At 35.2% G+C, this 26,829-nt stretch overlaps 1 long non-coding RNA gene across 1 annotated transcript in view; it reads left to right on the top strand.

Moving 5' to 3' along the window:
* The window catches only part of LOC145530204 (uncharacterized), a 358,605-nt gene extending 343,336 nt beyond the window's left edge, over positions 1-15,269 (top strand). The window contains exon 5 of the long non-coding RNA XR_014071546.1: positions 14,516-15,269. This is a non-coding gene — a long non-coding RNA (uncharacterized LOC145530204). The remainder of the gene's footprint in view (positions 1-14,515) is intronic.
* The last annotated feature ends 11,560 nt before the right edge of the window (positions 15,270-26,829 follow it).

Raw genomic sequence — 26,829 nt, 5'->3', positions numbered from 1 at the left:
ACAATAAGGTTTTGTGCACTTAAATATTTGTTAAGAAAGCACATCTTAAGTGTTCTTACCATGTACACCATACAATGATAAAAATGAAATTAAAACAAATGTACAAGGAACACAAGGAAACTTTGGGAATTCATGGACATGTACATTACTTTGATTGCGGTTCATGGGTGTATGCACATATCCTAAATCATCAAATTGTTTACATTAAATATGTGCAGTTTTTGGATATCAGTTATACCTCAATATAGCTGTTTTTAAAAGTTTTTAGAAACTGTGGGAAATGTTAATCTATCTCACAAAGGGAGTATGCAAAACTCAGAACTGCAAAGAGAATCAAATGATACAAGTTGAGAGTGAGAAAAATTACAGATAAGGATTCTTTGCTTTTGATCTGGCAGTGATCATTATAGCACTCTACTTGGTCATATTTTGCTTAGCCAAAGTTTTATCTGATTTGGTTAATGCAAATATTTCTTGTTTTAGGTTTTTGGAGACTGTGTTTGTTTCTTTATATCAATGTTTTTAAGAAGGTGTATAATCCCATTTAGCAGAAAGTCTATTTCATGTAGGATGCAACATCTTCACATTTAACTTATCTGCATGGATCTTAGAAGCATCTGAAGATTTATCTAGTGACCCACAGCTTGAGTTAACATTTTGGCAAGGAGCCAGGTGGCAATGATATTTTAGCATGAATTAGAGTTTGAATCCCTCCACATCAGGACAATTATTTTCAAAACTCTAAATTATAAAAATGTCTACTAAGTGTTCAGTCTTTCAAATATCATGGTCACATAGGTACACATTATATTGCTATATTTGCAACCTGTAGCAGTCTCTACCGTGGTTTGCTATTCCACATAACTAGAGACTGTTCTCAGTCAGCGAAGAGTCAAAGCTTCTCTGAGTAAATTTTTTAAGTGTGTATATTTCATAAAATTATATGTAATATATATACTATTATAGCAAATATGTAGACATTAAGTTCATGATTCAGGGATAGGAGGGTACTATCTTGGTAGTATTCCATTTGAAAAGGAAGACAGTCATTTGTCAAATCAACATGCTTGTCTTCCAGCCTGCCTACATATCTGAACTACCATTCCATTCACTCATTTCAGTTGTTGGTGATTGAGTAATTTTTTATCAAGCATCTTTTGTGTAATAACATGTTAGTTGAAGACAGATTGCTGAATAAAATATGACTTCTGCCTTTAAGGAGCTCAAATATACGATAATGGCTAAATATGTAAATTAAATAGTTTTATAGATATAGATTAATACATATAATATGTATATTTGATTAATTGGATATATATGATTTTATATATATATATATACACACACACCACTAGAAGTATAAGCAGGCTATAAATGGAGTGTATTAAGATGGAAACTGTGATAACAATGCTTCATAGAAAGCATAACTTCTGAGCTGAGCTAGAGCCCAAATAGAAGGTCCTTAAGGTGAAAAGAATAAGAAGGGTTCTTGATTAAGTGGCAAAAATGAATAATATATACACAGAGGTGTGAAACTTTAGGATGACTTTTGGAATGTATTAACAACCTGATAATCCAAAAATGGAAGTTTGTGTGTGAATACCGGAGTGGGTAGCCTTTCCCTTCTCCAGGGGATCTTCCCAACCAAGAGACTGAACCCAGGTCTCCCGCATTGCAGGCGGATTCTTTATCAGCTGAGCCACAAGGGAAGCCCAAGAATACTAGAGTGGGTAGACTATCCCTTCTCCAGGGGATCTTCCCAACCCAGGAATCAAACTGGGGTCTCCTGCATTGCAGGCGGATTATTTACCAACTGAGCTATCAGGGAAGCCCTATAAGGGAGCTTGGAAGTTTGTGAAAAGAAGCAAAATAAGAAGCTGGAATACTAAGCAGGGACCTCATCATGACTATTCCAACTCCATATTTCTTCAAATCAGGCGTAATTATTTTAGATGATAAAGACATAATGAACATTGACTCAGCCGTTGCTTCTTTTTAAATGCCCTCTGAAAGAACCTGACCTTCACTGAGATGCCTTAACCCTTTTTTTTAAATTCTAAATTTATTTATTTTTAATTGAAATATAATTGCTTTACAATATTGTGTTGGTTTCTGCGATACATCAACATGATTCAGCCATAGGTATACATATGTCCCCTCCCTCTTGAACCTCCCTTCCGCCTCCTACCCAACCCAGCCCTCCAGGTTCTTTGCAGTCTTCCAGACCCATCCCAAAATAGACTTCTATCAAATACATGGACACAAATTACATAGCTCAGCCAGAGTTTCTCTTTACATGCATTAAAAAAAGTAGATTAAAGGATAAAATAAAGAAGAGAAATGGAACTGATGAATTTGGCAAAAAAAATTCAGTAATATGTCCCTGTAAGTACAGAGTATTTTAAATTTCTTATGGGGTTCATGAAAACTAATGTAAATCATTAGGAAAGAAAAAAAATTTTTAATGGATTGTAAGTCTCCTATTCTCATTTGCTAGTTTAGAATGTTCCCTTCCAAAAGGCCAGCCAGGAGTTAGATTTGTGGTGAGGACCAAGGGTGATGCTGGCTTGAGCATTATAGATAAGTGAGGGTCAGGTACCATCTGGCTGCCCAGTAAAAATTAAAGCAAAAAGAAGAGTAGCTGCAGGAAGCACCAGGTCAAATATGTGTGATGTGTGCATAGGTGACTGTGGAAAGGAACTGGATGCTAAAGAAGGGAATTAGAAAATACAGTAGGACAAGATAATAGGCTTCAATTTTAGCCTTTGAGAAACACCAGTGTGCCCTTATTTAATTCTAGCTGTTAAATGAACACGTTTTAAAGATCAGTTTTTGCCAGACAGATTTAAAAACCATTGGGGAAATACATATTTATTAAGTTACAGGGTCTATAAGCAAGAATTCTGCTTTATTTATCATTTTAATTATTTTTGTCTCACAAGATCTGGCATGACTATCTGCATGTGGTAACAACATATATTAATGACTTCAGCTGTAAAGCAGTGCATTCTAAGCTTGAAAATATAATCTAAACAATTTCTAATAAGAGAAAACAGAAAAAATGTATCGTAATCTATCGGAATAATTATTCTTACAATGGAACTTTTACACATAGAATGAGTTATTTAAAGGGATCTATGGCATGTTATATCCCAGAAGAAGTCTTTTTACATCTAACCACAATTCTACTCAGGCTTCCATGGTAGCTCAGATGGTAAAGCGGTAAAGCAGGTGGCTCAGACGCCTGCAATGTGGAAGACCTGGGTTCGATCCCTGGGTTGGGAAGATCCCCTGGAGGAGGGCATGGCAACCCACTCCGGTATTCTTGCCTGGGGAATCCCCATAGACAGAGTTGCCTCACGGGCCACAGTCCATGAGTTCGCAAAGAGTCGGACATGACTGAGCCACTACTGCTACTGCTAAGTCGCTTTAGTCGTGTCCGACTCGCTTTAGTCGTGTCCTACTCTGTGCGACCCCATAGACGGCAGCCCACCAGGCTCCGCCGTCCCTAGGATTCTCCAGGCAAGAATACTGGAGTGGGTTGCCATTTCCTTCTCCAGTGCATGAAAGGGAAAAGTAAAAGTGAAGTCACTCAGTCGTGTCTGACTCTTAGCGACCCCATGTACTGTAGCCTACCAGGCTCCTCTGTCCATGGGATTCTCCAGGCAAGAGTACTGGAGTGGGGTGCCATTGCCTTCTCCGGACTGAGCGACTAAGCACAGCACAATTCTACTCACCTGCCAAATGTGATATATCACAAATACTCATTTTAATTTAAGGGTCTTGGCCTTGAACTAAAACAGTCATTGATGGAATCCCTTATAATGAGTCATACATACTAGAAGATGTGCCTGAACACATTTTGGAGCTCTGGATAAATATAAACTATTTTTATTTTCCAAGGATGTGGCTGACAACATCTCATGGTTGACAAGTCAATCCTAATGAAACTATTTATCTGACTATCTAGATGGCAGGCAGAGGATAGAGATCAACCTTCAACTAGGAGAGTTGATGGAATATGTCATACACTAAGAGGACACAATAATACAGTGACCTTGTATTTAATAAGTAAATGACCCTTATGTTTTAGTAAACTGAATCATTTCCATGATATTAACTATACTCTTCTGTATGTTAGATGAATTCTATGAAAATATTTAAATGTGCCAGAATAAACAGCCCAGAAAATAGAAACATTCTATTTCAAGGACAAGAAAAATAGCAAAGAATTACTCATGTTAATATATTATTTTTAATATATGCAGTCACAAAGGAATATCAGGGAATTTTTATATCAGCTTAAAATTTGTTAAACAAACAAAACATTACATGGCAATATCCAAATGAAATTATAATTAAAAATCATCTTCTACACAAATTAAAATAGCAATTTAGGTGAGTAGTTGTTGTTGTTTTACTTTCTAGGAAGCAACATTTCACTGGCCTCTTATTAAAGAGTGTAGCTCAACTAGTTATTTCCTGATAATCATAGCCAATATCTTTCAATATCAACATTAATCTGCCCTCTCGGATGTCACTAAAATATTGATGCTGATAATCAAGTTATATCTTCCCATCTGCAGTACTTTCTATATTTAGTAAGTCTTTGCAGTAGCATCTTTCACTTAAAAATGGAAAAAGCTTAGATTAAAAACCACCTAGGGAATCACACATTAAATTAATTTTTGTCTTCTTATACATAGAAAACAGCTGCTATATTTGTAAATATTAATTAGAAAAAATTAATAAAAAATAATATTTAAAAATTTTATTTATATCATGTTTTCCAAACTACCCTTCTTTTTTTCCCTAAGAAATGACAAAATGAATACAAAGCCTAGACATTTTATTCCAATGTTCATAGATTTACAATATTTGATTCTCTTTAGATGAATGTATAATATTGAAGATAAAATTTAAGTATCAGGAAAGGTTTCTGTTCCAAGAAAGGCAAAATAACTTAAACTGAGGTGATACTGTTTCAGATAACAATTACAAGAAAAGAAAGAAAGTGAAGTTGCTCAGTCGTTTCCCACTCTTTGCGACCGCACGGACTCTGTAGCCTACCAGGTTCCTCCGTCCATGGGATTTTCCAGGCAAGAATACTGGAGTGGGTTGCCATTTCCTTCTCTAGGAGATCTTCCCCACCCAGGGATTGAACGCGGATATTGAACGCGGATCTCCCGCATTGTAGGCAGATGCTTTACCGTCTGAGCCACCAGGGAAGCTATCAACTATGAGACAAATAGTAATTAAAAAAAAAAAAAAAACTATTTGAAGAATCTACAGTGCAACTCCAACCAGATAAAATCTGTCCACAGTTTTCTCACCTCTTAGAGAAAAATCAGCAGATCCTATGTAAGTTAAAATAATAAACATTATTCACCTGTAGTAAAAGTAACCAGTCAGATCTTTTAAAAGCTTCATTATTTTTCATCCTAAAATATTCTATAAAGTGGTATGTTGTTAGCATGATTTTCAGTCATTGCTCCAGAAGTATTAATTCCTATTCATTCTCTAGAAATATTTTGAAAATTCATGAAAGTGAAAAAACATAAAATAAAGATCACACATTATGAAGGTTTTTTGCTGGTCTCCCAGCTAGGTGGAAGAATTGATTTTTTTTTGACAGAGTCTGAAATCCCCAGAGGAGTACATGTCCATAGGCTTCAGTACCAAAGAGAGATAGCTGTGTAAGTATCATTTAGTTAAATGAGATAATTTGATTAAATATAATTTTATTTTCTATCCTTGAGAAGTTAGAGAGTATAGAATTGAATTTTATGTTTATGTCCCAAAAGATGAATCCTTTGACATAAAAGAAAAAAAAAGTAAATATTTGTAGTACTAATCTTGACATCTTAGATTTCAGGAAAACCCAAGCAAAAACCACATAAAGATTTAGGAAAAATTTAAATACAAATGATTATCAAAATTAATTTCAAAAGTTCAAGTAAAACAGAGTTATGCCACCTACAACCAAAAAATTTAAAATGTTATATATTTAAATTTCTGAAATTCTGAAAACGAAATTACATTATGATCGAGAAAGTTCTATTGAGAAAAGCGAATATATAGTAATAGTGGTCATATCATGGAAAAATGTAGGATTGTATATAAATAAATAAATATATAAATAAATAAAGCAACTATGATTAGCTTGGACTATCCAAGCCAAGAAAATGAATTATAATAAAACACTACAATATGGATATATCTACTATATCTAATGAAAAAGTTTGCATAAATATAAAAATGTGTATACAAAATTTAAAAATAACCTAAGCTATACATTATATTGTGTGGGGATGAATGCATATATGGTAAATATATATAATATAAAGGAAGGTAATGACAAAATACAATATCTTGAATTAGGTGAAAGTATTGAAAGAAGTACAGCACATATTAAATACCAGGGTTTTGATAATGTAATTCTTAAACTAAGTAGTGAGTTCTTGGCTGAACTTTCTGTCAGTTCAGTTCAGTTCAGTCGCTCAGTCGCGTCCAACTCTTTGTGACCCGATGGGGTGCAGCTCACCAGGCTTCCCTGTCCATCGTCAATTCCCAGAGTTTGCTCAAACTCATGTCTATTGAGTCAGTGATGCCATCCAACCATCTCATCCTCTGTCATCCCTGTCTCCTCCTGCCTTCAATATTTCCCAGCTTCAGGGTCTTTATCAAGGAGTCAGTTCTTCACCAAAGAACCTGAAACTGCAATACTTTGGCCTCCTGAGAAATTTGTATGCAGGTCAAGAATCAACATATAAATCCACATATGTCATCTGTGTATCTGAGATTGTTGATATTTCTCCCGGTAATCTTGATTCAAGCTTGTGCTTCATCCAGCCCAGCATTTTGCATGATGTACTCTGCATATAAGTTAAATAAACAGGGTGACAATATAGAGCCTTGACATGCTCCTTTCCTGATTTGGAACCAGTCTGTTGTTCCATGTCCAGTGCTAGCTGTTGCTTCTTGACCTGCATACAGGTTTCCCAGGAGGCAGGTAAGGTAGTCTGGTATTCCTATCTGTTTAAGAATTTTCCACAGTTTGTTGTGATCCACACAGTCAAAGACTTTGGCATAGTCAATAAAGCACGAGTAGATGTTTTTCTGGAACTTGCTTTCTTTTTCTATGATCCAATGGATGATGGAAATTTGATCTTTAGTTCCTCTGCCTTTTCTAAAACCAGCTTGAACATCTGAAAGTTCATGGTTCACGTACTGTTGAAGCCTGGCTTGGAGAATTTTGAGCATTACTTTGCTAGAGTGTGAGAGGAGTGCAATTGTGCGGTAGATTGAACATTCTGTGGCATACCCTTCTTGGGGATTGGAATGAAAACTGACCTTTTCCAGTCCTGTGGCCACTGCTGAGTTTTCCAAATTTGCCTGCAGCACGGGTGACCCGGGTTTGATCCCTAGGTTGGGAAGATCTCCTGGAGAAGGAAATGGCAACCCACTCTAGTACTCTTGCCTGGAGAATCCCATGGTCAGAGGAGCCTGGTAGGTTACAGTCCATGGGGTCACAAAGAGTAGGACATGACTTCACTTTTCACTCTTCACTTGCTAGCGTGTGAGAGGAGTGCAATTGTGTAGTAGTTTACACATTCTTTGGCACACCCTTCTTGGAAATTGGAATGAAAACTGACCTTTTCCAGTCCTGTGGCCACTGCTGAGTTTTCCAAATTTGCTGGCATATTGAGTGAAGCACTTTCACAGCATCATCTTTTAGGATTTGAAATAGCTCAGCTGGAATTCCATCACCTCCACTAGCTTTGTTTCTAGTTATCCTTCCTAAGGCCTACTTGACTTTGCATTCCAGGATGTCTGGCTCTAGGTGAGTGATCACACCATCATGGTTATCTGGGTCATTTCCATAGTTTCATTTTATTATTATGTTTCATAGTATATATATATATGTAGCTATATATATATTTCTATGCATACTACAGGATTCAAATATTTTAAATGTGCAGTTAATTTATAATGTGTAAGATTTTTACCATCTTGTTGACAATGAGAATAGTGAAAATATTCAATTGGTCAAAGGTCATGAGCCTGCATGCTTAGTCCCTCAGTTGTGTCTGACTCTTTGTGACCCCATGTACTGTAGCCCACCAAGCTCCTCTGTCCATGGAATTCTCCAGGCAAGTATACTGGAGTGGATAGCCATTCCCTTCTCCCAGGAATCTTCCCAACCCAGGGATTGAACCTGGGTCGCCTGCATTGCAAGCTGATTATTTACCATCTGACACCCAAATTTATGTAGACAGAATGTATAATCAGACAAAATGTGTAAACATAATCAGACAACAGAGAGGAGCTTGGTATGCAGTTGTAGGTTTAGCTTTGGAGAAAAGCATAGGAGAAAATTGACATGCATTTTCTACAAAAATATCCCACAATACTTCTGACCCAGTTGTCTCTTTCTTATTGTAATGCTTAAAATTCTGTTATCTTTCCTAACTGTCAAATTTATTAAAAATAAAAATTTAAATTCTATGTTTCTACATTTGAAAATATTAAGCTTTATAAATCCTAAGGTTGGCAACCTAAGTAAGGTTGGCATTGGTAAATACTGTGTTACTTAGAAATCCTAAAATAGGTTTGATTATTTCTTAGAGAAAACAGATCTTTCCAAAAAATAAAATACAGTCTTCAGGTAAACTTACAGTCAAGTCATTCACTTGTATTTCCCATTCCACTTTTTAAGGAATCTATCAAAATAAATGATGACTTGGTAGTAATTTTGGTAAATCAATTTAAAATCTTTATTTCGTTTTGACTTTTCATTTGTATAGCACCTTTTATCAGTTCCAATTGAATCAGGGAAATAAAACAAAGGGAGAATATTTGCTCAGCCATTGACATTTTATTCTTACACTGTTAATTTATTTATATTACCCCATGTACTCGGTGAAAAGTGATCAAGTTAAATCCCCTTGCCTGGGATTGTCACAAAACTAGAATCAGGGGAAAAAAAAAGATTCTACTGTTCCTAGGTTGATCAAAAATCAAAATGGACAAGATAAATTATTTTAAATTATGTAAGATTATTGATAATTTGGAACCAAGGCAAGTATTTTATATTAAAAATATTTTAAAATATTTTATCTCTATATGAAGACAATAACATTGTACACTGAATATTAATGCATGACCCCAAATGACTTACAAATCCATAGAACTAAAAAGAGGCCAAATATAAAAGGGATGTCAAATAAGATGTCAGCTTTCAGCAATTGCTGGTGACAACTTCCAAATCCTTTCAGCTCTAAAGCTTTTGAGATCAAAGAGCATCATAAAGGTTCCTGGCACCTAAATGTGATCTCTTTAAACATTATACTAATCCAGGAAAGAAATACATATTGCAATAATCTAGGTTCTTATAGTCAGTGTGTGTTTTTTGTTTTTTGGGTTTTTTTTTTGGTAGATATACCTGCTTATTTAAGTTACATCATGAATAGTTTCCAAATAGTTATATCACTGTTTAACTAATTTATATCACATTTTTGAAGAAAATAATGATAATTTTGAGTAACTTATATGTAAAATAACTCTCATACTTTTTTGTCCTTTGCTTTTATCATTTTTGGTAAATATATCTTGAAGTTAATAATCATACCATTATTGTTAGTTTTAACATTGTATAGGTATTAAATGATATTTTGTTGTATGTTACTTTTGCCTACAAATTTGCAATTACCTTTTGCCCAAATTCCATGTTTACCTGTATTGATACCCAATTCTAGTTCATTTTACTACTACTTTCCCAAACTTGAGTTATTACTCAAAAACTATAAGGCCATAAAAGAGTTTAAAATATTTTGCTATACTGCAATAACCTAAAATTCCTTTGCAAAAAATTATTAAGGCCTCAAAGTTCCTGCAAACTAAACAAAACGCAGATAATTATGACTAACTACTGAAAAAAATTACATAACACTTAGATATAAGAACAAAAGTATTTCAAGAATATTAAGGTATCTAGCTTAAGGCTAATAAAATACTTTGAGATACTCTGAAATACAAGATCTTGTATAGGCTCCCACAACTTCTAATAGTGAATTAAATGACTAAGGCGATTTTATAGAATATCAGGATTCGGCATGTAGCCCTTTTGAACCTTCTAATTATCCATCTGAGCCTCCAAGAAAAACTGACTTGAATGAAACAATCTTCCCCTACTACTTTAAGAATAGGCCATGTCTGCTTTAGCACCATTACATACATGTCATTTACACAAAATAACTTTTAAGTTAACTCGAAAAAACATATTATCCAAATCAAGGTGAGCAAGAGCAGCATACACTTAAGTTATGCTTGGCTTGAGGGGAGGGGTAAGGGAGTAAGGGAGTGAAGGTGAGTTGCAATGGTACCGCTTAAATCATATAATTGACAAAGAAGGAAGAGGTAATTAAGTGGTGCTCTCTTGTTCCTTTTACTTAGTCTTGCCTTCAGGTGCATTTCCCACTGGAGCTGAATGTGTTTAATAAAGAATATATAATTTCCCCCTATATAATTTATTGGCCATATTAAGCCATTGAAAACCCCACTTCCTTTTGAGAAGGGTAGTAAGAGATTGGGTTTCAGGTATTCTTCTGAACAGGATAAATAGAAGATAACCATAGCAGTCCTATATTGCAATGATGACTCAGAATGATTATCATCTGCCTCCTTCAGACTCTAATCTCTGAGGACTACATAAATTCCATGTGATCAAATTCACCCGAGGCTATTACTTCAGGAGAAGGAGCCTGCAACATTGTTTTCTTTTTCAAGGAATAACTTGTAAGATAGGAATCACTTATAGATTTGACACATAATTATTATCAGTTCAATTTTTTTCTTTTGGCAGCGAAGTTAATAGAAAGTAATAAATTAAAAGCACAAAAGTACAGACAAGTCATGCCCAGTTCAACCAGCAGTTCTATTCACTCAAAATTATCATTCACTTCAGTTCAGTTCAGTTCAGTCACTCAGTTGTATCCGACTCTTTGCGACCCAGGGACCGCAGCATGCCAGGCCTCCCTGTCCATCATTATCAGCTTTCAAATACTTTTTTTTCTCCCTAGTTGTCTCCTTAAGTGATAAGACATAATTTATGTAGGATATCCTCCAGAAATAGGTTAGCAACTTCTTTTGCATCATCTTCTAAAATGAGATAATAAATAACGGAACCTTAAAAATCCCAAATATACCAGCAAAATTATATGTATGCTTAGTCAAATGAATGAATGAGAACACACTGATCTAATTAGCAAGGACTAGATAAATAAAAACATATTTAAAATAAATATATCTATAATGCATTTACCAGAAGGCAATTTTTTCTGGTTTTATTGATTTATATATAATGTAATAGGAACCTAAATAATTTTTGCTAGGATACTAAGCCTATTTCATTTATATAAACCTGTATTCCATTTGATTATGTAAATATGTCTTGTTTATTCATGGAACTTAAATACCTTGTGAGTCATACAGTCAATATTTAAATATTTATATAAAATTAGATGTAACAGTCTATATAGTTCATCTGAGAGCCACATTTTACTTATTCAGAAATACTAGTAAGGTGTTGATTTTATTTGGTTTGTAATTATTTATTGTACCTCTTTAAATGTATGTATTGTTCCTCTTTAATCATCATATTTATGTTTTTCCCATTTCTGATTGTTTAAAAGGAGAAAGAACATAAACTCATACATATTCCAGTCACAATTCTTTGCTGACATGATCTTTTTATGTTCAGTAATTCACCTATCACATGTCACTCACACCATCTTGGTATTCATATCTCTGACTTACTTGACATTCATCAGTCTTGTTCTCTTCTTGGTCAGTAATTGAGGAAAGAAAAATAGTCATAAATACATGGATTTCTGACATGAATTCGTAAAGAATACTATTCATGGCAAAAATGCTCTGTATCTGAAACATGAGATGCAAGATCCTCGTACAAAGCATGAAAGAGAGACTGAGCGAATGAGCAAGGGAAAGGGTTCAGTTTGAAACTGTTCAACTTGGGGGTGAAAAATAGACCATCTGAAGTGGCTTTAACTAGGGACCAGTGACAAGTGTGGCTCCACAAAGGTGCTGTGTAATTAAGGAGTCATTTTCCTTCCACTTCTTTCACAATCTTCTCCATCTCTCCTCACACTATCAGGAAGAAATGAGAACACAGTTTCTCTGCCATGTACAAAAGGGGCCTCATATTTTCCTCCTTGGCCCAAGACCGTAGCTACATAAGCAGTGGATAGTTTTCACCACTTGTATCTTCACTTTCAGATGAAATTTTTGAAGTGAAAATTAGGCAACCATAAAGTAAGTAAGGAATATTATTTTGTAATTAGTAGTTATATATACTGATAAGGCAAACTGATCTATAATAAGATAGAGGCAGAATTGAGAAGCTAACACTCAAATAGTCCTTATAGTCAATAATACTAATGAAACCAGTATTATTCATTAAACATTATTTAGCTTTGTGAACCAGTTACTGAGATAAGAACATTCAGTATTCATTAAATCTTCAAGACATTCTTATGAATAAGATATTATTATTATATGTTTTAGAGATAAGAAAACCAAAGCTCAAAGTAACATAACTAGTAAGTGATAAAGGTAGATTTCAATATATTTTTGTCTCATCTCAGGACCCAATTTAATAATCTGATTGTACCACTGCTTTCATAGTCTTTTTAAAATGATATCACTATTTTTATCTCCTTTTCATAAGAATATAGTAACATGAAAAAGACTTATTAGAATAAATCTCAGATCATGAATTACCTGGAAAAATGTGTTTCCTGTAATTCATGAAGTTCTCATATTGTAACACACTTCTTAAAACCTTTTTAGAGGAAAGATTTAAATAGCTGATGGTCTGAAAAAAATAGCATAACTCATTAAACCATTATTATTTTGAGCATTTTAATAAAATGGGGAATCTCACTGACAAGCCACACCTTGCTATATTGTGATATTCTTTGTTATAATGAACATTTTTGTTTGGAGGGAGAAAAAAGCCTAATGTAAGAAGAACATGTATGATTATTTGTGAAATATATTTTATCAACCAATTGCATTTTTTAGTTTTATACACTAAAATTTACTTTTAAGTGTCATTTTCAAAATATTAGTGTCTATTCTCCTTTTTCCCCCAGCCTCCCTAAGATAAATTATTTTTTAACAGACTGTATATTTCAAAATCATAATAGTCACCTAAGTCTTCCCACCTAGGTCTTGATCATGTTATATTTTACTTCCTGAGTATGGAAATTGGCCTTATTTAACCTGCTTTTCTGATCAGTTAATTTGTGGTCTTTTAGTTAAGGTTGTTTTATGAGATATACATGAGTAAATTGTGTAAATATACCCAGTGCCTTATCTCTAGTAATATAAGACACACACACAAAGAGAGAGAGGTTGGTCTGTCTATTAATACTAACTTCAGATTTGAAGTAAGAAAGAAATTTGAGAAACTTTTTGTATTTGCCATAGAACATGCTTCAGGGAAATGAAAGATGATCAAAGAGTAAAAAATAAATTGCATGCAAGAAAGAAAAAATCAACTTACAAAACTTTGAATTATATATATTAAATTAACTGTGGTAGAAGAACCTGGTAGAAGAAAGATATAAAGTAGTACTTTCCAATGAAATATAAAAAAAAATTTCCAGATATCACTCAATTTCATAATAAGTTTTAAGAGTGACAAAAGGAGCTAATTTATGGATTGAAATGGATTCAGAACACCCTTATGGGCTGGGCACTTAAAAGGTAAAATCAGTGATTATGGTCACATTTCAAAAAGAAAAAAAAAAAGAGAGAAGAAAGAAATGCAACAATGAAAAAGATATATATGTCTTTTAATTATTTAAACCCATGGAATTAAGGGCCATAATGAAGAGGAAAAGTTAGTTTTACATAACCCCCTGCTCATTCTGCCCCTATAACTCAGCTTGCTCCTTGCAAAGTCTGGATCACGTGGGTCACATAGTTTCAGAAAGTGGTGATTTACCATACTAGGAACTGGAGCTTATCTCACTCACCCTTGTCTTGCTCTTTGCAATTGCCCATCCCCTGCAAACATGCTTAATCATGCCTGCCCATGTAAAGGTCAGGCATCCCCCTCCTCATCTTGACTGCTGTTCCTGTGTGCGCGAAGCCCCTTAGTTTGAACCAGCCCATTAGCAGCTAGTATTGCCCACTATAGTCTGTGTATAAAAAGCTTGTAACTAACCCCTTTGTTCAGGGCTCAGAGGTTGGAGTGTTAACTTCTCTGGGCCCTCCAGCATAATAAACCTGAGTTCTCCAACTCTCCGAGTGTGGTGCTTGGTTTCTCGATTACTGGTTTCTGCAGTATTTCTGGAGGCACCAGTGAGATCCCAACCATGCTGGCCCCCTGAGCTGCCAGACTGGTGGCTCGGCTAGGCTGGAGCAAAGGAACCCCGAGACAAATGAGGAGGTACACCGCCTGACGGTATTCTGGGTTCTCTTTCAGACCAGTGTTCCGACTCTCTGGACAGCCAGACCCTGACCAGGCTCATTGGATGGACAGACCAACTCATCAGGAATGGCCACAGGATCAGGTAAGGCCCTGGGGCCAGTCCCCAGTCAGGTCTACCCAAACGGGTGGAAGAGGAGACTGATCACCTTCTTGGAGCTCCCAGGAAGGGAGCAAAAGGTAAGGAAACCTGGGGACTCGAGAGAAGGGAGGCACTGTGATGGCCTCTGAATGACTGTGAGTGTGTGATTGCTGATTGAACGGAGTGAGAGAAAATTTTCTTTTTGGAAACTGAAAAACCAATTCTTTTCGCATATGCAATTAAAAACAACTAGCTTGTTAAAAGGCCTGCCTAGGGAAAAGCTCCTGAGACCTCCGCTGCAGGCAAATAAGAACTTCAAGCAAAGAAAAAAAAAAAAGGCGGTGGGGGGTGGCTCAAAGAGATATATTAAATCTCAAACAGAAAACTATAAGATCTCTGTTTGTCTGATTTATGTATGTCTCACTGTATGTGTTTTTTTTTTCTGATAATATTGTTGACGTTGTAAATGAGTTCTAATTCAATTGGTCTAAAGAAAAGTAATTGCTTACAAATCAAACAATTCCAAATACAAGAAAAATTAACGTAAATAAATTTCAGATTCACATAAACTGGGAAATATTCAATATTAAATATACAGTAATAATGTTTTTTTGCTAATCTAATAAGAAAGTAGAATGTATGTTTTTAATGAAGATATAAAAAATAAAATTACATTATATAAAGGGAAAAGAAAGTAGGTCTGACTTACAGGTGGCTATTACAGAAAGCGATTAAAAATTTGTGGAAAGTGGACCCTGGAAAAAAAAAAGTTTTGTGCATGTTTAGGACTGACTAAGTTTAAAATAAATTTAATTAAGTTTACCTAAATGAGTTTACAGTAAGCTGGTGCAAAACTTGAATTCAGCCTTTCTCTCTGTTAAGAGAACATACTTTCTTCAGATGTTGAACTGCTTTTAATAATAGATTTAAGTTTCTCTGCTTCTTAATTGATCTGTTCTATATTTACCTTTGAAATCTTTTGTTAATTTTGGCTAACTAAATAACTACTATTTCACAGTACTTATACGATCCTACCTGACTGAGTGTTATAAACCCTTTTGATATTTATTGACAAAACTTCCTAAATAACTTGACTTCTAGCTAACTTTGGGATGCTTTAGAGGGCCCCTGAAACATCCCAAAGTGCTATTAAACTACTTGGGTTCATTGGACATGTTAAATTACATGGGAAGTCCTGTTGAAGGAGTGATAAATCTTTTCAGGTTATACTGTATGATTGATGTTACTAATATAGATATCCTAAAATTGTGCGAAATTCATATAGATCTGATATGCCCTGATAAAATGTGGTCAATTATAATTCTAGTTATCATATTAAAATGTTACATATCAACAGCAATGACCAATTTCTTTGTCAATTGCAATAGAATAAAGTTTTAAACATGCCTTCTATGGTTTTACTTGCAATTTGTACAACTGCTTGTTTCATGGGGCCAAAGTTTGTTAATTATCCAATAATATTTTCAGAGAAATTTCACATTTTCCTTTGTACGTGTGTGCTGTGCTTAGTCACTCAGTCGTGTCCTACTCTTTGGGACCCCGTGGACTGTAGCCCACCAGGCTCCTCTGTCCATGGGGATTCTCCAGGCAAGAATACTGGAGTGGGTTGCCATGCCCTCCTCAGAGGATCTTTCCAACCCAGGAATCAAACCCAGGTCTTTCACATTGCAGGCAGATTCTTCACCATCTGAGCCTCCAGGGAGGCCCAAGAATAGGGGAGTGGATAGCCTATCCCTTCAACAGAGGAACTTCCTGACCCTGGAATTGAACCAGGTTATCCTACATTGCAGGCAGATTCTTTACCATCTGAACTACCAGGGATGCCCCACTGGACATAATAGCTTTCAATAAGGCATCTCATTTTTTACTATTCTATTTGATTTAGGTTATAATGCTTAAAGAACTGCAGTCTAGAAAGAGTGAGAAACAGATTAATGTCTTAAGACACCCCATGTCCCATTTAATTTGTGGCATGTTGGACTAATTTCAATCAATTCCAAGTGTGGATATATATTTAATAGCTAGTACCACTTGGAATTGTCTTCCTTCTCATCCAATGTATGAAAAATATTTTGAACTTCATTAAGGTCATGCTACTGACAGTGGCCCTGGGAAGCAGCCTGGCCAAGATTCAACTCTAGCTCCATTTTCAAGGAAGGAAAAAATTGCCTTCTCAAATGTGATTTTTTCAGATAGTTACTAAACTATAATTTTAAATGGTTGCAAGAGCTCAAACTGTGCTTCCTACTTTCATATTTGTATCGTGAATTTAGTGTTTGCTTGATCTTCTCCACAACTTTCCAAATTTGTTTTGACTCCAGGGCAATTGATCCATTCTTTTTCTTTACTTAATGCCCTGAAGATGACAAATTGATTTTATAGTGGTGTCTGAATATGGTGAAAGCCCTAGATATGTTTATTCCCAAGAAATCTCAAGGACACCATTATACACAAAAAGAACCTTGTTAATAAAAAGCTGTTACTATTTCTGTTTCCTCAGACTTTCTCTGTGACTTTACCCTCTTATGTAACTTTCATCCAGAAAAAACTCCATGTTTCTTCCCTTGAAATGAGAGTCACTAGCTTTGAAACTAATTTCTACCTTTGGGAAATAAAGGTGAATTTTTCTAAAGGTACAATCCAGATTAAAAGATTGAGGGTCATGTATAGGATTCCTCTTTGTTCACTTGAAGTGTTTCCCTGTTCTTGAGGAAATCTTTTGTATAATACAAACCTTCTACCAAACTCTCCATTCTTCTGCCATCCCCATAACATTCACAGAGTTCTGTTCAGTTCTGTCACTCAGTCGTGTCTGACTCTTTGCGACCCCGTGAACTGCAGCATGCCAGGCTTCCCTGTCCATCACCAACTCCTGGAGCTTACTCAAACTCATGTCCATCAATTTGGTGCTGCCATCCAACTATGTCATCCTCTGTCATCCCCTTCTCCCCCTGCCTTCAATCTTTCCCAGCATCAGGGTCTTTTCCAAGGAATCAGTTCTTGGCATCAGGTGGCCAAAGTACTGGGAGTTTCAGCTTCAGTATCAATCCTTCCAATGAATGTTCAGGACTGATTGCCTTTAGGATTAACTGGTTTGATCTCCTGGAAGTCCAAGGAACTCTCAAGAGTTTTCTCCAGCACCACAGTTCAAAAGCATCAATTCTTCGGTGCTCAGTTTTCTTTATAGTCTAACTCTCACTCCATACATCACTACTGGAAAAACCATAGCTTTGGCTAGATGGACCTTTGTCAACAAAGTAATGTCTCTGCTTTTTAATATGCTGTCTGTGAAAGTCAAAGTCGCTCAGTCGTGTCCGACTCTTTGCGACCCCATGGACTCCATGGAATTCTCCAGGCCAGAATACTGGAGTGGGCAGCCTTTCCCTTCTCCAGGGGATCTTCCCAACCCAGGGATCGAACCTAGGTCTCCTGTGTTGCAGGTGGATTCTTTACCAGCTGAGTCACCAGGGAACACGGACCTGTCTTTTTAGAATTTTATTTTGGGGTATAAAAGCACATTCCCGGGGCTTCTCTGGTGGTCCAGTGGTTGAGAATCTGCCTTCCAATGCAGGGGACACGGGTTTGATCCCTGGTCCGGGAAGATCCCACATGCTGCAGAGCAGTAAGCCACAACTACTGAGCCTGTGCTCTAGAGCCCGTGCTCTGCAACGAGAGAAGCCACCGCAACCTGGAGCCCACACACCACCTCGATGGAGATGACATGCTCCCGGATCTGATTCTGCAGCACCAGGTCCTCGATGAGCTCGATCAGGTCATAGATGGTGTAGATATTGGGATGCTGTCTAGGTTGGTAATAACTTTTCTTCCAAGGAGCAAATGTCTTTTAATTTCATATGCAGTCACCCATCTGCAGTGATTTTGGAGCCCAAGAAAATAAAGTCTGTCACTGTGTCCATTGTTTCCCCATCTATTTGCCATGGAGTAATGGGACTGCATGCCATGATCTTAGTTTTTTGAATGTTGAGTTTTAAGCCAGCTTTTTCAGTCTCTTCTTTCACTTTCATTAAGAGTCTCTCTAGTTCCTCTTTGCTTTCTGCCAAAAGGGTGGTGTCATCTGCATATCTGAGGTTATTGATATTTCTCCCAGCAAGCTTGATTCAAGCTTGTGCCTCATCCAGCCCAGCATTTCATATGATGTAGTCTGCATATAAGTTAAATAAGCAGGGTGACAATATACAGACTTGATGTACTCCTTTCCCAATTTGGAACCATTCTGTTGTTCCATGTCTGATTCAAACTGTTGCTTCTTGACCTGCATACAGATTTCTCAGGAGGCAGGTAAGGTGGTCTGGCATTCCCATCTCTTAAAGAATTTTCCCCAGTTTGTTGTGATCTATACAGTCAAAGGCTTGGCTTAATCAATAAAGCAGAAGTAGATGTTTTTCTGGAATCCTCTTTCTTTTTCTATGATCGAACGGATGTTGGCAATTTGATCTCTGGTTCCTCTGCCTTTTCTAAAACCAGCTTGAACATCTGGAAGTTCACGGTTCATGTACTCTTGAAGCCTGGCTTGGAGAATTTTGAGCATTACTTCACTAGCATGTGAGATGAGTGCAATCATATGGTAGTTTGAGCATTCTTTGGCATTGCCCTTTTTTGGGATTGGAATGAAAACTGACCTTTTCCAGTTCTGTGGCCACTGTTGAGTTTTCCAAATTTGCTGGTATATTGAGTATAGCACTTTCAGAGCATCTCTGTTAATGAATCTCTTGCTATGCCTATGCTATCTAATGACTATTAGGTCTTGTTGAGTCTTCTATTTAACTAGTTTTTGTTGTTTTTCAGTCACTAAGTCATGATATTTTAGTTCAGTTATACTTTTCAAAGAATTACTTACAAAAAAAAATAAGAATTACTTACAGATTATTAGGGGGAGAGAGAAAGAGAGGGGGAGAAGGATAAGGAAATGAAATTGTTTTTATATCAGTGTTTACATAATTTGAAATTTAGCTCATCTGGGGGGATTAATTACTCTTTTTTAGTGCTGGACATGATATTTTATATGCCAGTGACTCATCATTTAACTGGCAATTTTTTGTGTTCTAAGAGAGCATGAATAAATAGTGAGTTATGTCCCAGAGTTGTCACCATGTTAATTCCTCCCTTCTCCCTTTGGTTTCATAACAGTGTCAATGATAGGGTACATGAATTAACCTCACAACATTTTCTTTAGCATGGAAAGTTTAATGAGCTATTTGTGATCCATATATAACATCACATATGTAAGCATACAAATAGATTTAGAGTCTGTGAAGCTAATGTATCACCGTGAAAGAGCTATGACCAACTCTATAGTCAGGACTCCCACATATTATACAGCTATTAATACAACTAGGAGTGAAACTGCTGAAAGACCAAACTTGAGTCTTAGTAAACCATTTTTGCTTTGCTGTAGGGCACTCATTACCATGTCCATGTTCTGGAAACTCAAGGATGGCATTGTGGTAGGCTTATAGTTAGTTATGATTTTTTGGAAATTTAGTGCCTTTCAGTAATTCACCAAAAAAAAAAAAAGACAAACTTCCTCTGAGCAGAGCAGTGAACCCCACAATTTTAATTATTCCATTATAGAACCTTGAAATTGTTGAGCAGGAAGTCAAACTTCCTGAACTACATTCACATATTCAACAGAAAATATATTCTTAATACCGCTTTGAGGTTTTGACATGAATTAGTTTATTCCATGGGAAGGCATACTTTCTAACATCAAAGTGTGGAGCATAACTGAGTATAATTTGAAGCTTGTGCTTTTAGTTAGTGCAAAAAGGAGCATGCAAAAATACCATTCCCTAATATGTTTTATCTCCATGAATACCATGGACTTGATGCAGCACTGCTTTCCTTAATGTATTCCATTAATAAAAAATCATGTCATGTCAATGTATCTCCTTTAAAAGGTTCCACCATTTCTCTGAAAAGGTACCATAAGCATGAGTGCACATGGAGAGTAACTGACAGTCCTGTTCTCCCTCGGCTACAGGTTTTCCCATAGTCTTTATTTCACTTAAAATAATCCAATCTAGGCAAGCATAAAGCTGGGATGATCTATTCGAATTGTCTTTTGGATAAGGCACAGCAGTAAGTAGATTTTCCACTGTTTAATGTCTCCAAGCTCACTCTGAATATTTTTAAGCATTTTTATTGTTTAGATAAAGATAAATGCCTGGACAATTTGTCATGGTCATAATAAAGAGATGTTGTCTTAGTACTTTTTATCAATTTCTTTTTTATTTTGACCCTTTATTTACAGTTTATGAAAGTCCAGGAAAATATTTTTGGAAAGTAAATAATATAATACAATGCATCAGAATATGAGATTGCTGAGCTAGCTATAACATAGCTTGACAAGTCTCCTCTGTTTACCTGTGTTCCTTTCTATGATTACCACTGTGCAGCCTAGATGGGAGGCTTCTCCCTAAGTTCCACCAGAGTTCTAGATCAGGAACCTGAGAAAGTAGAGTCCTCCAGATATGGTTCTGAAATGTAAGCATCCATCATATCAACTCTTTGTCTCACTGGCTCTTTTAAAGCCTTTATTTTCACTGCCTTAAACACAGAATTTAGAAATGTAAGATTTCAGTTTTTATTTTACTTTACTTCTATGAAGTCATCATGAAAGGAACTACTATGTTCAATGGTTTTCTTTAAAATTTAAAATACACGAGGCTTCTAGATTTTCGTAAATCATTTGAGTTTTCTTAGATGCCAATTTTGTTTTTTTCTCTATAGTTTATTTCACTGTACTAACCTAATATCAAATTAATCTATTCATATTAGACAGTAATTTTTGGCAAACTACTTATGTCAGTTGACTTGGACTTATATATGAATAAAGAATAAAAATGTTTTGGTTATTTTTTTTAATTCAAGATACACTTATTTGCTGGGGACAGTTTGAATAATAAGTAAACTATAGTGCCAATGAAGTTGCTCAGTCATGTCCAACTCTTTGCAATCCCATGGACTGTAGCCTACCAGGCTCCTCCATCCATGGAATTTTCCAGGCAAGAGTACTGCAGTGGGTTGCCATTTCCTTCTCCAGGGGATCTTCCTGACCCAGGGATCAAACCCAGGTCTGCCGCGTTGCAGGCAGACGCTTCTTCGTCTGAGCTATCAAGGAAGCCCTATAGTAACTCCACTCAAAAATCCTACAGTATAGTAAGAAAGGTAAACTCATGAATGAATCAGGGTAAAAAATACAGAAGAAACAAAGACAAAGGAGTAAAAAAGTTGCGCCAATCATTGTATCCAAGTAGCTGTAGACAGGATCATTTTTAGCTATCATACTTAAAGCAGAGGCCACGATATTCAAAATAAAGTTGTAGAGTATGTTAAATCCTATTTCTGGGATCTACTTAATACCATTTTAATATTCAATTTGGGGGACTGGGTAAAAAATTATTTGCATATAGAAACACATCCAATTACTAACATTAGTTATCTCTGGGTGGGAGAATTAAGTATAATTTTTATTTTCTCAATCAACATTTTCTTTTATGAGGAAAAGCAAAAAAACACTTTTCTCAGAAAGATGCTGATACATAGATCGATTAATTGTCTTTTCTTGACAGACACATTTACTAGGAACAAATTTGTGCCCTCATATAAACTATAAATAGCATGTAAATAACCCCTTGCTGTAATAGGTGCAAAGATTTCCATCAAAGTGTTATATATAAAAATGAAACACAAAACACAAATTGGAATTTACTAAAAGCAGATTAAATAATAAAATAAATATATAAAATGAACATTGACCACTGATTAAATTCATTTTTAAATATTACTTAATGTCATAAAGGTGCTTCACTGGTGGCTCAGAGGTAATATTTTTACTTACAAAAGGTAAACAAGCAAATAATCCAAGTGATTTTCTTTTTGAAGTGTTTGACTTATTGAAAAGTAATAGTTTTTTTATTTTATTTTTTTGTATCCCTCCCTGTTCTCCTCCCTTGTTCTTATCTGCACAGTGATTTATTTTGTTCACAATTTCCCAACTGTGTTACAGGAAATTACTAACAATTAGTGTGATAGAAACACAACCAATAAGCAAGTTGAGGTAATCATAAAATTTCAAGACACAATATCAGAGTCTGATCTTAACAGATGCTTTTAAGTCAGTTATGAAAGTCAGTGTTCGGGGAGTGTGTTTCTTTTCACAATATTTTCTCAAGAGTGATTCCCTAAATTATAAAATGCAGTTTCTGTCCTTGAAATGGGAAAGTTTTATGGACAAACACATTACCATAGTACTTTATTTTCCTTCACCATATTATTTCTTCCTAGATAGCAATAAATAAGAAAAAAAGCATCTTTTCTTAAGCATATTTGGCGTTGTATTATCATCAAGAATGTAGGCACTAACTGTTCTGCCAATACTTGAGTCTAAATTAATCATCTGGTCTTTGTTTAAACTGTAGTTCTTTTTTTTAATGAAACCTTTGCTTTTATTCAATGTTACAATTAGGTTCTTTTCTTTATATGGTTGCCCTGTTAAACTTGCTTCAAATATTCAATAAACAAAAACTACCTGATTATTATTTGTTTTCATTAAATGACAGTTTTACATTCTAAAGCAAGAGACGATTATCTAAATCATATAATTGTCTTAACCATATAGTTTTCTAGTCAAAAAGTGTAGTTTTACAGATTTGGGAGCAAATTTTCAATAAATGTTTGAGGTGGAGGGCAACATTAAGCAAATTCATCTGCTCTGTTCTTCATATTTTAGTTATTCTGATAAACTATTCCAAGTATATGGACTTCAATCAGCATCTCATCCATTTTCCAGACAAGTCATGTTGCTATCTACCATGGTAGTTTTCTTCTTTTTTTCCTGCAAATCTCACATTTATCTTGAGAATTTTTATTTCACAATGCTTTGGAAATTTCAATACATGTGTGATTTGACTTCCAAGTGAAACCTAATGTAATCATATTGCTTACCAGCAAGAGGAGATGCTAAATAAAGATAGAGGAAAGATGTAGAATCTAGTCCTTTTCTTTAAATCACTTGACATCACATCCAGCCTGTTGTGATGGTACAGTCATAATGAAAATCAAATCTTAAGGAGGTGTTCTGCCCAGTTTATTAGAGTGTGATTTCTCTGTGATCCCCACAACTTCCTTGATAGCCACAATTTCCAATCTATGCAAAATAATTCTAGTTGATCGTTTAACTGCTCTATCAGCAGCTTTAAAAACTCGCAATCAATGGAATTTAGATAGCCTCCTCACACTAACATTGGGACTTCTTTCCTCTCAGGTCAGGCTATGGAAACTTAAATGTAACCTTGCTAACCCCAGCATTCAGTAAATGTTTACTCAGGACTTACAATGTACCAGGCGCTGTTCTTGGCATTGAGGATTCAGAGTCAATAAGAGAGACAAAATTTTTGCCTTCCACGTGTTTATACAGTCTAAGAGAGAGGGGAAGCAAACATTTAAAAATATTTTAATAAGCATTAAAAGTTAGATAAATAATGTGATAAACAGTTATTTACCTGAGCTAGGAAGAGATTCTGCCTTTAAAATGGTTATTTGTGAAGCTGTTACGAGGAGACCTTCCAGTTGAGATCTGAAGAATTTTAGGAGGCAGCCATATAAATGGAGAATGATATTCTTATAATAATAGCAACAGAGGCATTCAATATTTTTATGTAATATGTTATTTTCTATATTATAACTGATGAAGTTCAGAAAGCTTAAATGATTTCTGAAAACCATATAAGATATAAAAGGCATAATTAGGAAAATGAGCACAGATCTGTCTGTTTTGAAAACTCAAACTCTTAATCGGTGGTTCTCAATGCTAGACAGATGTTAGAAATACTGAGAAAGCTTATAAAATACCAATGCCCTTGCTCCATCTCTGACAACTGAATCAGAATCTTTCAAAGCAGGTCGTGGCCAATGATATATCATAAAAATTTCCCAAGTCATTATAATGCATAATGCACAGTCAAAATTGAAAAGCACTGCTTAACTCATACCAATATTCTAGTATTACATTTAAAGTTAATATGAAATACATACTGATCTTAAGTCACATACATATACAGCATTAAGAACTTCAGAATCAACATAAAGCATACAACCATATTCATTCCTGAATATGCACTAAGCATAATCTGTATCTGAGGTTCTAGTGAAGACTGGGAATAACTATATGAATAAAACATAATCTTTGCCCTGATTATTTCCCCATTTTAATGGTACCTCTTGCTCATAAGAATGAATCAATGGCTCAGTTTAAAATATTATATTTGACAATAATTTTGGATATTTGGATAAAAATTATGTTCTCTACCATCAAGCGCTTTTGGAAGTGCAGTCTATAGGTCAACTGCTTAAAATGAAAGAAAATGATGTCTGTTTCTAACCACCTGATGACATTGTCTTCCTCATCAAAAGTTTGATGTAGTTTTTGTATTTTGTCCTATTACAAGAATACCAATGAAAACTGAGTAGTTTTAAGAAACGACTTTGAAGTGATTGGAATTTTCCCTGCCTTGAGTGTATCAATCCCTGTACTGACTTAGCATTTTTATTAAGACAAGCCACAAAGCACACAACCTGTGGGGGATATAGTTCCCTTAATCCTCCTACTTTAATCCCCATGGATGCTATTTTCCTGGGTACTTATATCTAGTTTCAAATATTATTGATTTTGTCAACTTTCCCTTTTGGGTTTCAAAACATAACTTATTTTCCGTGTTTGGAGTTTCCAATTTAACACCTTCCTGGCATACATGACAGAGCAATGATTAGAAATACTCTCTGCCAGCAAAATTAATTTTCAGAGTGAACCAAAAATGAGTTAGAGTTTGATTAAATAAATAATTATACAGTTAAAATCTCTTGATTAACTATGAACTTAATACCATAAGTAGTGTCTTATTACCGACTTTATATTCACGTAAGGATTCATGACATTGGGTTTCAATCCTTGGACTAAAATAGGCATTGGGTAGGAGACGGCCCAACAGTTTTCTGAAAAAGATCACACTTTAAAACCATATGTTGCATCCTGTGGAGTACACAGAAATGTGGTTATGAAAGATTAACTTTATGGTACATAAAATTTCAGAGAGCATACCACCACAAAAGAATGATTTAAATATTTGATAATTGTTAATCATGGTACAATCTTAGATCAAATAATGCCTCTAGATCTTTGTTTTTCCTTCAGTGTGTAGGGTTTTCTAATTCTTATCTTGAATGCTTCTTACAGGATGATTTTAATAGAAAATATGTTGTCTGGTACATAAATCATTCAATTTTATTTTCATTTGGATCATTTTGGTTGCAAATGAAAGAAACTAATCTCAAGCTAGAAAAAAGATAACAGGAATCAAATAAAAGTCTAAAAAACAAAACTATAGAAAAGGCTAGCATTCATTTAGACTTTAAGAGCAACAGAGATGGCCCTTTCTCAGTATGCTCGTCTCTGAAATGGTCTGTTTTCTTGTATGTTTGTTTTATCTTCCCTATTATGGCTTCGTTTTCATTTACTTAAAGCTGCCTTTGTCCTTGTTAAAGAGTGAGATGGCTACATTTTACATCTTTAGCCACCAGAGAGCAAATGCCTTCTACCTCTTTCTCCCCAAAATTGACAAAGCCAGCATTTAGAGAATTATAGTGCTGTCATATCTACAGACAAATCATACATCCAAGTTTCATCTGGCATAATCAGGTCTAAGCTTCTTTCATCATATAATCACTAATAGCGCTTCTTACATTCTCAAATATGTTGGAGTTGAACAGTAAAATATAAGGTCACTCTACATATTTACCATATGCTTGGAAAAAGAGGGCTCTTGGAAAAGAATCCACTAGGATAGCTTAATGTAACTAGCAATTGCTACTCTATTTGATGCTTTAAATTTTTCTTTTGACTTTTTCTCTCAATTGGGATGAATAACCTATATTTTACTTTGCAGATTCTTTTAATTAACACCCTTCACTATATCCCACTTTTGACATTACATATGACTTCACAGAGCATGAAAAAGTCAAATGTCAGGGACTAGCATAGTTTCTACTTTAATTAGTAAGTCCTATACACCACAGAACTTTATCTTTCTAATGGTATTGTCATTCCTTAACATAAGTTAGGACGGGAGAGGAAATCATCTGATATAAATTCTGCTGCAGCTTATTGGGCTCAGGCCTAAAGAAAAAACAA

The sequence above is a fragment of the Giraffa tippelskirchi genome, chromosome 12 (genome assembly GCF_054371585.1).
Source record: "Giraffa tippelskirchi isolate mGirTip1 chromosome 12, T2T-mGirTip1v1.2.pri, whole genome shotgun sequence".
NCBI classification, from domain to species: domain Eukaryota; kingdom Metazoa; phylum Chordata; class Mammalia; order Artiodactyla; family Giraffidae; genus Giraffa; species Giraffa tippelskirchi.
Note: the sequence above shows the minus strand (reverse complement) of the source record. Positions and strands in the feature narration are given on the sequence as shown.